Source organism: Carex rostrata, chromosome 22, assembly GCF_964058835.1.
Source record: "Carex rostrata chromosome 22, lpCarRost1.2, whole genome shotgun sequence".
In the NCBI taxonomy this organism is placed as follows: Eukaryota; Viridiplantae; Streptophyta; class Magnoliopsida; order Poales; family Cyperaceae; genus Carex; species Carex rostrata.
In genome coordinates, this window is record NC_135939.1 from 4,223,535 (window position 1) to 4,235,844 (window position 12,310).

The window sequence follows — 12,310 nt, forward strand, 5'->3', positions numbered from 1 at the left end:
TGACCTGTTAAGTGTTAATTAATCATTTAAAAAAAAAATCTATGCAACCTAAAATTCTGAAATCTGGAACTAGGTGGATGGTAAGATTAAAAAAATTCACAAGTTAATGGCAATGAGTCTATATAACGAGTAAAGCTAAGGTGTGATATACTCACCAAGAGAGTTTGGTGAGCACAACTCCAAAAGTTCATCGGATCAACTTCAAACGCTGAATCCAAACCGTTGAAATCCATGTACTTCATGAGTGATGCATGTACATGCAAAATTTTGAAAGTTTCGAGTGTATTTACTACACGGTCAAGCGGTCAAAGAAATGAACATTTTATAAGTTAATTTATAAGTTGTTTTATATATTCAATTTTTATTATTTCTTTGACCGCTTGACCTTGGAGCAAATAAATCTGAAACTTTCAAAATTTTGCATGTATATGCATCACTCATGAAGTACATAGATTTCAACGGTTTGGATTCGACGTTTAACGTCAATCCGATATACTTTTAGAGTTGTGCTCACCAAACTCTATTGATGAACACATCACACCATAGCTTTGCTCCTATATAACTTCTATCAATAATTCTACACGGTACTAGCAAAGATACAGCGGCGCTTTATCCAACCTTTATATTCTTTTTCCTCAAAAAAAAAACCTTTATATTCTTCTTTTGCGGCATCTCCTGTAAATTGAATCGTGGTGTCTCTTAACATTCTCACTTTCCCAGTCTGTTTGACCCGCTACGACCCAATATACGATTCATTGCAGAATAGTAGACACAAAATACCCATACGTAGTGTTTGGTAAATGGGCCGGGCCGGGCGGTCCGGATAAAACCCGGGCACGGGCACGGGCGTCACGGGCACACGGACAAAACGGGCCGGGCATCACGGGTTTTTTTTTCAAAAATCCTGCCCTGCCCGTTTAATACCCGTGCCCATCACGGGTTCGGGGGCAGGACGGTCCGGGTACGGGGGGCCGGGCGGTCCGGTCCGGATCCGGATTTTTTTTTTTCTGTTTTTTTTTTCTTTTTTTTTTCTGTTTTTCTTATTTCTGTTTTTTATTTCTGTTTTTCTTATTTCTGTTTTTTTTATTTCTGTTTTTTTATTTCTGTTTTTTATTTCTGTTTATCTTATTTCTGTTTCTTATTTCTGTTTTTCTTATTTCTTATTTAAAAAACAGAATTAAAAAAAAAAACAGAAATAAAAAACATAAATAAAATAAACATAAATAAAAAACAGAAATAAGAAAAACAGAAATAAAAAATAGAAATAAGAAAAACAGAAATAAAAAAACAGAAATAAGAAAAACAGAAATAAAAAACAGAATTAAAAAAACAGAAATAAAAAAAACAGAAATAAAAAACAGAAATAAGAAAAACAGAAATGGAGGGAATTTGGGTTTAAATTTTGAATTTTAGACCAAAAGTAAAAAAAAAAAAAAAAAAATCTGCCACGGGCACGGGCGCACGGATTCACGGGCACGGGCGTCACGGGTACGAGTTACAAGTACGGGGGTCCGGGTTCTCACGGGTATTTTTCCAGAAAACCGGGTCCGGCCCGTTTAATACCCGTGCCCGTGTACCCGTGCATACCCGTGGCACGGGCACGGGTGGACCGGTCCGAGTTGGGCCCCCGGGGGCATTTACCAAACACTACCCATACGCCACAAAATACCCATACAGGACCGAAGTTTTGCGTTGCTTGGACTTTTTTCGAAAGTTATTTAACAATTAAATAATTTTTTAAATAAGAAATAAAAATTGGTTTTTTAGAATTCAGAAAAAATTTAGAGATGATGATAAAACATGAATAATATTAAACTTGAATTGTCCTTGCCACTATATGAAGTTATGAACACTGGAAATTACTGACAATTATTCATAATATAAATTTATTAGGGCTAAATAAAGGCATGTGACTCCCACACGCACGTCTTTTGTGGGCCCCACGGTTGTCTACTGCGTTTCTCATTTTCTTTTATTGTAAATAGTGAATCTGATTTAACCATTAGAGTTCTCAAATAGTTACTCGTTACATCCAAGACAAGAAATGAGTGCCATAGAAGACCCCACAGAAAAGTTTCAGAATAAGTCGAAGTAAAACCCGAGAATACAAGAAGAATGAAAATTAGAGGTAAGTAGACTACGACACTACGTTGTCACTTGTTGCGTAATTAAAATATATTTTCATGGAATGTGATTAAATTAAATTAAAATAGAGTAAAAAATGTACGTTAGACATGATGCGACTATTACGTTATGACTTCATCACATTACATAATTAAAATTTATTTTTACATCATATGTATGATGTGACTAAAATAAAATCAGAGAGTAGAAAAACATAACGTTAAATGTGATGAAACTGCGCTGTGACTTTATTATATTACGGAATTAAAACGTGACATGACGTGATATGATTAAAATAATAGAGAATAATCACGTAACGTTAAAAAGATACTAAAAATAAATTATTTATTTTCAGTTTTTAAGTCAATTAAAAAAAAATAACAACGAAAGATACCTAAAAAATAAGAAACTACTACAAATAAATTGTAATAAAGAAATAATGGTGATAAAATTGATAACTAATTGTTAATTAATTTTTAGCCAGTAAGAAAGTATTTTTTTGTAAATCAATTAGATTAAGTACTTTTTATATAAACAATGTTAGAGATGGGCTACGGTGAGTTGCGAAGTAAAGCGACTATTTTACTTCACACTCATATTTTCAGATTTGAAAATCCAAACGACCGATCCAAACCGCTCAACATGATCTCCATATTGAAATGTGCTTGGAGACCAAATTTTACATTTTTTGGAATTGTTTTACTATTTATTGAGCAATTTTGAAAATCGCTAATCCGATAGTCCAGAAATTTTTATTGTTTTTTACTGTTCATAGCAAACCAGCAGTTTTCAAAATTGCTTAATACATAGCAAACCAGCAATTTTCAAAATTGCTTAATAAATAGTAAAACAATTCCAAAAAAAATGTAAAATTTGGTCTCCAAGCACATTTCAATATGGAAATCACATCTAACGATTCGGATTGGTCGTTTGGACTTTCAAAATGAAAATACGGCGTGAAGTAGAAACGCATTTTACTTCGCAACTCACCGTAGCTCATCTCAACAATGTTATATCATTATATTTTATCTACTAATGTATATATTTAATGCAATCTTCTTCTATTTATATAATTAAGTAAATTTACAAAAATACTCTTTATCTAAATTAAAAAAGAAAAAAATATTATTATTTAACAATTTTATTTATAAGATATATGTTGAAACAGAATATACAAAAATTATATGTGCGTTAGAATTAATCATCCTAAAGTTTAATTCTTATTGAATTGTCTCACTTTATTCAAAATAATATAATATATATATATGAGGAGGGATCAAAGAATATATATATATCAAAGGCGATAATCCAAAACAAGACTCAATATACAATCTCATATTGGTCCACCCAAATGTCATTTCTAATTTTATGTCACAATAAATAGTTTGAAAGAATTTAAGAAATCTAAGCAATTACCTAATCTAAATGTTTCAAGACTCACAAGTCTGAGCAAACCTTGAGACTTGAATTTTATTGATGTGATTAATGATGACCAAATGTATAGAATCTGAACTAAGTTAAAACGACGTAAACCAAATTGAGATTTTTTTTTTGTCCGAAATTTTTATTAATACCACTGTCAAAAAAAAACCCCCCCACAAATTATAGAAAATTTTAAAAATACCAGGGTCTCCAAGTCAATCCGCGATACCATTTTTGAAGAGGGGGCGCATATTGACGTTGAGGCCCCTCAAAAACCCAAAAATTCACAGTATATTCTGATATTTAGATTTTTGAGGGGCCACGGATTGATTTGGAGGCTCTGGTATTTTTCAAATTTCCCAATTTCAGTGGTGTTTTGGTTTTTTTTTTTTTAAATGGTATTAATAAAAATTTCGGTTTCTTTGTACCAACCTTGAAGTTTTACTGAGAATTAATGTTTATGTAAACATTACATATTGCTGAGTCAGTATATATTTTTTCTTGTTCCAAACGGTTTGGAATTCTTATTTTAATATGTAGACTTGTTAACATTTTCCTCTTCTCAAGATGTAAACCTTCAGAACATTTGTCACACGTTAAGACTTTGAATTTTTTTTTGACAGCATGTGTTAATGGATGGATAGGGATGTAATGGACTAAAACAGCACCAATTAGACGAGGAATTAGAAAATTCTAGTGTCTATCTTTTACTTAGACAGTTTGGTGTTAAGACTAAAAATATCTTCAATTAGACAAGAAATAAGGAAGAGTTTGGTTAAAGACTTTTAAGGGATGTTGAATTAATAGAGTCTGCGTACAAAGTGTGTTATACCAAAATCAAAGGCAGCTCCGTCACTTGATAGGTGTGTTAGTAGGTGAATTTATTTTGTCCTTATTATTGGATCAAGGAATAAACACGCATATTTGTTTGAAATAAGAATTGTCATACGTGACGATTTTATGTATATTTTTTTACATTTAAAAAAAATTATGAGTGAGACTATGGTACTATGTATATCACGATTTAGTCCGTAATACGGATCAATATTTTTGTTTTCAAAATCCTAATTGTCGATCCGATCTGTTCAAAATGATTTTTATATGAATATCTAATTGCAGACTGAAATTTATATTTTTGAGAATTTTTTTACTATTTTTTAAGATATATAAAAAACACTTGATCTGAAAATTCTAAAAAATATAAAATTTGCTCTGCAAGTACATACTTGTATGGTGATCATGTTGAACGGTTTGGATCGACCGTTAAAATTTTGAAAACAAAAATATTTATCTGTATTACCGACCAACCCGTGATATGCATAGTACCATAGACTCACTCAAAAAATATTGTATTTATTTGTAAAATAATAAAAACCGTCGTAATATATCTGTTTTATTTTTCAAATACGTATATGAATCAGATATTAAACATATACAAATTGGATATTAAATAGATGTGAATATAAATTAGATATTAAACGTATACAGATATAATTCAGATTTCTAATTTAAATACTGTAACAATATTAACATTTTATTTAATAAATTATTTTTTCCATTAAAAATAAAAATAACATAAAATACATATATTAAACATGTTATGGTAAACACAATAATTTTTCTCATATTAAACATGTTATGTCACTACAAAATATATATTTCGTTAATAAAAATTAATCACCAATATAATCAAATTTTTAACTAAAAGATACCAACAAAAATTATATTATTCTCTTTAAACATATATGATTGTAAATCAAACGGATATCTGAAAAATTTTAAAAATACAGTACGGATAATTATTCATATTTGTATTTGTATCCATATAAATCATATGAATATGTATCTGTAAATTATCTGTATCAATTTTTTTAATTCACAAAAGTTTGAATAAGAATTCAGATACAGACGAATAATATCTGATCTGTTTGCAGTTTGCACCCTAGGATCACCTCCACCACTCCAATTTAATCTACAAAATATGTCTCCAAAATCACATCAAGACCTAACAGCTAACAGATATGCTTGATTTTCCAAATAATTGCAGAATTTTTCCCCCTTGTGTCAAGATTAGTTTGCAAAATGTTACTACAAAACTGCACTTATGAACTTAAAAACTGTAAAAGTATTTTTTTTTTTTTAAATAATTAAAAATTTATGTATTGTGTCCTAAATTTTTACCACTCGCTATCCCACATCCTGGGGGGTTCGAATCCCCTAAAGTAACTCAATTTTTGAGTTTAGATTGAAGGGTTAAGGCTCTTTAAAATTCGTGTTAGAGCATTTCAGACGGTTTGGATCAAAACTCAAAAATTGAGTTACTTTATGGGATTCGAATTCTATCATGGTTCAGCCCCTGCATATTACTCAAAGGACGTGGCTACGGTGCTACGGGTAGCTAAGAGGCCTCCGTGCTACGGCTCGGATTTCGAGTTTTCAAAATCCTAACAGTCGATCCGAACCGTTCATCTTGTTCTCCATATTAATATGTGCTTGGAGACCAAATTTTACATTTTTCTGAATTTTTTTACTATTTATTAAGCCACTTTGAAAACCCCTAATCCAACGGTGGCTTAACCCAACAGTAAAACCAGAAACATTAAAATTTTACATTTTTCTGAATTTTCATAATTTGTCATTCTCAAACATTAAAATTCCAAAGTTACAAAGAGTCTAAATCCTATTTTGTTTACTCTTTTACATGTTCAACATTTTTTTTTCTATGACAGAGAAGAGAAGAGAGAGAGAGAGAGAGAGAGAGAGAGAGAGAGAGAGAATTGAATGAGAAAGAGATCGGTATGATGGAAGACACTATGCAAAGCTTTATTGGAAAGTATAACAAAATTAAATAATAGTTGAAGATAATTTATAGGTGTAGATTCCTTTTTAATGAAACAGATAAAAAATTTGATAGATCCAAAAGTTTTATTTTAGAAGGATCGATTTGGGTAGCGGAAAAATATTTATATTGATGCCTTACAACTTACAAGATTTAAGTGAGAGTTTCTATAGTTTAAAAAATAAATAGTTTAAATTTTGATAAAAAAAAAGTAAGTTTGAGATTTTAGAAGTAAGTTTCCATATATAGTTTAAGTTTGATGAAATATATAGAGAGAGAGAGAGTATGGCTAAATTGTTACCGGTAACACTTCGACCTAAGTGCTTACGGGGTCAAATTTTAGTATTTGATGTTCAAACAACAAATCCAAACCATTAGATATTCAACCTATATTAAAATGTGCTTGGAGACCAAATTTTACATATTTTGGAATTTTTTTACTATTTACTAAGCTGGTTTGAAAACCGTTGTTTTTATTAAATTTCTACAGCATATGGGCCGAAGTGCTACCGGTCCAAATTTGAAATTTTAAAATTCAAAAAGTCGATCTAAATCGTTCATCTTGTTCTCCATATTAATATGTGCTTGGAGACCAAATTTTATATTTTTATGAATTTTTTTACTATTTATTAAGTCACTTTGAAAATTGTTGATTCAATGGTGACTTAACAAAACAATAAAATCATAAGTCACCGTTGGATCAGCGATTTTCAAAATGGCTTAATAAATAGTAAAAAAATTCAGAAAAATGTAAAATTTGGTCTCCAAGCACATATTAATATGGAGAACAAGATGAACGGTTCAGATCGACTTTTTGAATTTTGAAATTTCAAATTTAGACCGGTAACACTTCAGTCCATATGCTACTGAAAACATATTAGTCACACACACTCTCTCTCTCTCTCTGTATATATACACACACGAATATCCGATATCTAATCCGTATATGTATGTATCTGTTAAATATCTGTACCTGAAATATAAAAACGAATACAGATATAATTTTACAGCTATCCGATCCGTTTGCACCCTCCGATCCGTATCCTCTCATGTACCTAACTCAACACAATTGAAACGGACGGTTCATATTTACTCTCAGCCGGTTGGGATTCGGGATAACAGAGGGGGCAGGAGTATTTGTGCTTTGAGATGCTTGCCAATCCATTCTCGGACCGTCCGATTCAATTCCTTCCGGGACGGGTAGTACGCTGCTAGCACACGTGTCCTCCACGTCAGATAAGGAAGTTTGAGACGGTTAAAGAGGTAGGTAAGGTCCACTAGGAAAATAGAATAGTATAACGAAAAGATAGCGACGATTACCAAAATGCAAATGTTTTTTACATAAACAATATATTGGGATTATCTGTCCGGGTCTTCTGTGGCGATCTGTGGTGTGTTGATGCGCACAGCGTGGACATATTATACCAAACCACCAGCAAAATACAATAACCTAATTCTAAACATGGTAAATTTTGACTGAAATTATCAACAAACACAAAAAAAAATTAAAATATTTTTACTAAAATTATATGCATAGTATTCGATGAATCTCACTACAACAAAGTAGACACTTTTTGCGAGGGAAAAACGTATTTATGACGGTAATCCGTCGCAAAAAGAAAATGTTCAATAATGAGGGTAGTCCATTACAAAAAATCATTTTTTTTATCCTCGCAAAAAGTGTCTCATTCTTGTTGTGTTTGTTTGATATTTGCGCAAATATGTTTCTGATCATGTAAATGGCGTACATTACATATTATCCGCCTGTTTTGACAATCTAAGATCATTAATGTGGCCAAAATTGATTAAAAACATCAACATACACACAAAGCTCTTCAAGTCTATTTAAAAATATTGTATGCATAATATTTGATGCATCTATTTGTTTTGTGCAGAAATAAATTGGTGATCATGTAAATGTCACAACGTACTGATAAATGTATTTTAAATAAGTTGTAAATGTTACATGCAAAAAACCATGTTTTCTCAGGAATTTCAAAAAATTAGGGCCGCCAATTCAATTTGTGGCTCCATTCTTGAGAGGATGTAGATTGAATTGGAGGCCTCCAAAAAATCTAAAAATATACTGTAATATACTGATATTTAGGTTTTTAGGGGTCTCTAATTCAATCTGTGTCTCTCCAAGAATGGAACCGCAGATTGAATTGACAGCTCTGTTATTTTTGAAATTCTCTAATTTCAGAGGTTTTTTTTTTAAATGGTATTAATAAAAATTTCGGCAACAAAATCTACTTGGTAGTTAACAACTAGAAATGCCAAGCAAGTATTCGGTGGAGATAATGCGTGCTCATTTGGGACACGTTATTTGGGCACTGTTTACGTAAATACTATCAGTAATCCGACACGTTATTTGGGACACGTTGTTATGTCTAATCAAGAACTGCAAAGAAAATATCTTGTTTTGTGCATATAGTTATATACAGCGCTTAATTTTGTTTTGATAGTTACAAGACTATATTTTTTTTTGTTGGGTTGTCTAATCAACCAACGAGTGCACGGATGAAAAGGCTTTGTCGCTTTTAAAAGGTTTTGCCAACTGATAGAACAAAACTTCACTGTCGGATTGTCAAGCCAGTCCTGCAACGCCAGCTACATAATGCACCAATCCTGGAGCTTAATTAGATTCTTGCTCCTCTACTATTAGGCCCTGTTCAAGCATGTTACTGTTTCACGTGGGAAGAAAAAAATTCAGTTCAACTGAATTTTTTTTTTTCCACAGAAATAGTTCATTTTGATTCATATTTCAAACCCGTTCTCAATCTCATGTATCCGTCGAACAGGGCCTTATTATTACTATATATATGGACATGTATAACAATATAACTTAGAATTTGAATTTGTATTAGCTGAATAACTGTTCAGACTAAGAACTAAGAGTGAGTCTATGGTTCTATGCAAATCACGGTTGGTCCGTAATACGGATCAATATTTTTATTTTTCAAAATTCTAACGGCCAATTCAAACCGTTCAACATGATATCTATATAAATATGTACTTGCAGACCAAATTTTATATTTTTTAAAATTATTTTTCTATTTTTTAAGATAGATAGAAAATCACTTGATCTAAAAATTCTGGACCATCCAAAAACAGTGATTTTATGCCTAGCTTAAAAAATAGTAAAAAACGTATAAAATATTTTGCAAGTACATATTCATATGAAAATCATGTTGAACGGTTTGGATCGACCAATAAGATTTTTGAAAACAAAAATATTGATCCGCATTACGGACCAAATCGTAATATGCATAATACCATAGACTCACTTAAGAACTAATATTTGTCTAGGGCTAAAATTAATGTTATTTGTGTGGAAGGTTTTTTTTTTATGAAAAATTTGGGAGTCAAGCTCCCACATTCTATATATGAGAAACTAGATGTGTTAAAAAAGTTACAAAGTTAAAAAAACAAAAAGAAAAGAAATAAGGTAAATTACAGAGATATTTACAATGGTTATTTTTTCCACTTTCTTCCTAGTGTATCTGATATCAACTTCTAAATTCTGTTACAAGCTCAATTTGTAGTTGCTGCAGCAAGTCTTTCTGCCGGAATATTGAGAAGTTCTTTGTGTGAAAGGTAATAAATTCAAAATCAAAAATGAGAGAATTTTTATGTATTTTTGAAGGTGGACATCTTACTTTTATTTTTATCTTGAAAATTAGTTGAATAGTAATGTACGGATTTTTATCTTACAGATGAAGGCTTGACATATAATTATTTCAAAAAAAAAAGATAATAATTATCCAGATGAAATATTCAAAATTAGGAATTTATAAATTGATATATAAATATTCATAGTTAATTTATGAAAATTAAGATCTCAATTTTGTTGGATTAATTTGGGGTCAACAAAAGATAGTGAAGTGTTAATTAGAATATTCAACATGATGATTTAGTTATAGATATTGAAAAAAATTAGCTTCCCTCAATAATTGATGGCGGTTGAACCTGGGCTGTATTTTTTTGAAAAAAAAAATTCTAAATAATAGTGGTTTGATGTTTTGAGGCAATATTTTGTCAAAATATGTTTGAAGTAATATATATATTGACAAGTTGAAAATGGATGATACAAGGGTGGGCCCCAAAATTGATGAAATGTCAAGGTGGTTAACTAGGATGTGACTAATTAATAAATGGTTTCAATTTTCAACTAATTTGTTTTCTTCTTTTGTTTTAAGAACTACAAATGAAACAACATCCATGAGGATTAAAAAAAATATATTACTAAAGGTACACCAACAGAAACATGTTATTTTTGAATGTATCAGTATTACCGACAGGAGTATTCGTGACGGTACCGTCTACAAAAATAACTTTTACCCTCGTGGATATTGTTTCATTCTTGCAGTTTAAAAGTAGGGTGTTTCGTTTTGTTTAACTGAAGCACGACGAACTAATTTCTAGTTTTATTTTAGGTTAATTTGTTCTGTTATTTTATCTCTATTAAAAGTTTAATTAGCAAAAAGAGGAAAAGTGAGCGTTTGACATTGCAGATAAAAATGGAAATATAATATGTTGTTTTTCTTTTGAAAAATTAGGTTTTTTATTTTTTTCATTCAATTGTTCAAATTTTTCATATACGAATTTCGATGAAAATTGACCGTTAAATGAGAAAAAACAAATTTCTGTTTTTTTTTTTTTTTTTTTTTTAAAAAGCAGCAAATTTTGTTCCATAAAAATACCATGCATTTAATGGATTTTATGGGTTTATCGGTTGAGTGATCCTTCATATATTTTAGCTCATTTTTCTATAAATATCTTTCTTAACAAAGACCTTGGCGGGGTTCGTTGTAGTAAAATGTACGAAGTTTCGGTTTGACAAAATTAAAATCGGCACATGCATGCACCGAGAAGACAAAGATTTTTACTTAATAAATAGACTCATCAAACAACACGTGTATAGTTTTTTTTATTAAATTCTCCACTTGTGTTCACTTTGCGCACGTCATCATTTTGTAAAAGATGACACCACATGCGTATAGTTTATCCTGAAATTTTTATTAATACCATTTAAAAAATAAATAAATCAAAACACACTGAAATTGAAAAATTCAAAAAATACTAAATTCTAGTATTTTTTTTTTCAATTTAATTTGCGTCCCTATAAGAATGAAGGGTCGCATATTGAATTAAAGGTAATTTTGAGTTTTGGAGATCTCTAATTTAATCTGCGATTCTTTAAGAATGAGACTGCAGATTGAATTAGTGGTGTTTTCAAATTCTCCATAATTTATGATTTATTTATTTATTTATTTTACAGTGGTAATGTTGTATTAATAAAAATTTCGGTAGTTTACCGCTACTTGCTCTCCTGGTAATTATATGCTACCAAACGAGGTTTATTTGGGCTTTTATAAATGAACATTTTAATGGGCCTTTAAATGGGCCGCCTATCGTAGATGGAGAGAAGCCCTTTGAATTATACCTGGACCGTAGGAATTGCATGAGCAAAATATGTTCATCATTAGCTAAGCCCAAGGGATTAATAGCCCTTCGAGTTATCATGTCATGAACAAACTTTGCAACTATTTTTGACGAAGTAACATTTTTTAACTTGAAATATTCACCGTGATTTTTTATCGATTTTTTGACAAGAAACTTTTCATATAAATAAATTGTCTTAATCATTATTCACTATTGCTATTCGTCTCTTAAGAAATAGAGTTAATAATGTTCAAAATTCATGCTACATAGATCGGGGGGATTTTTAGTATATATAAAATTAATATTGATATACCAATCGTACGTATAAGATGTGACTTGAATCTGAAAAAAAATTGTAGAAATTAATAAAAACGAAAGAGAGAGAAACGTAAAGAGTACATTAGGTTTTTTTATTAATAGAAATATCAGTAGGGTTTAAAAATCAAAAAGTTTGAATAGATAGAAATTTTACCGATTCAA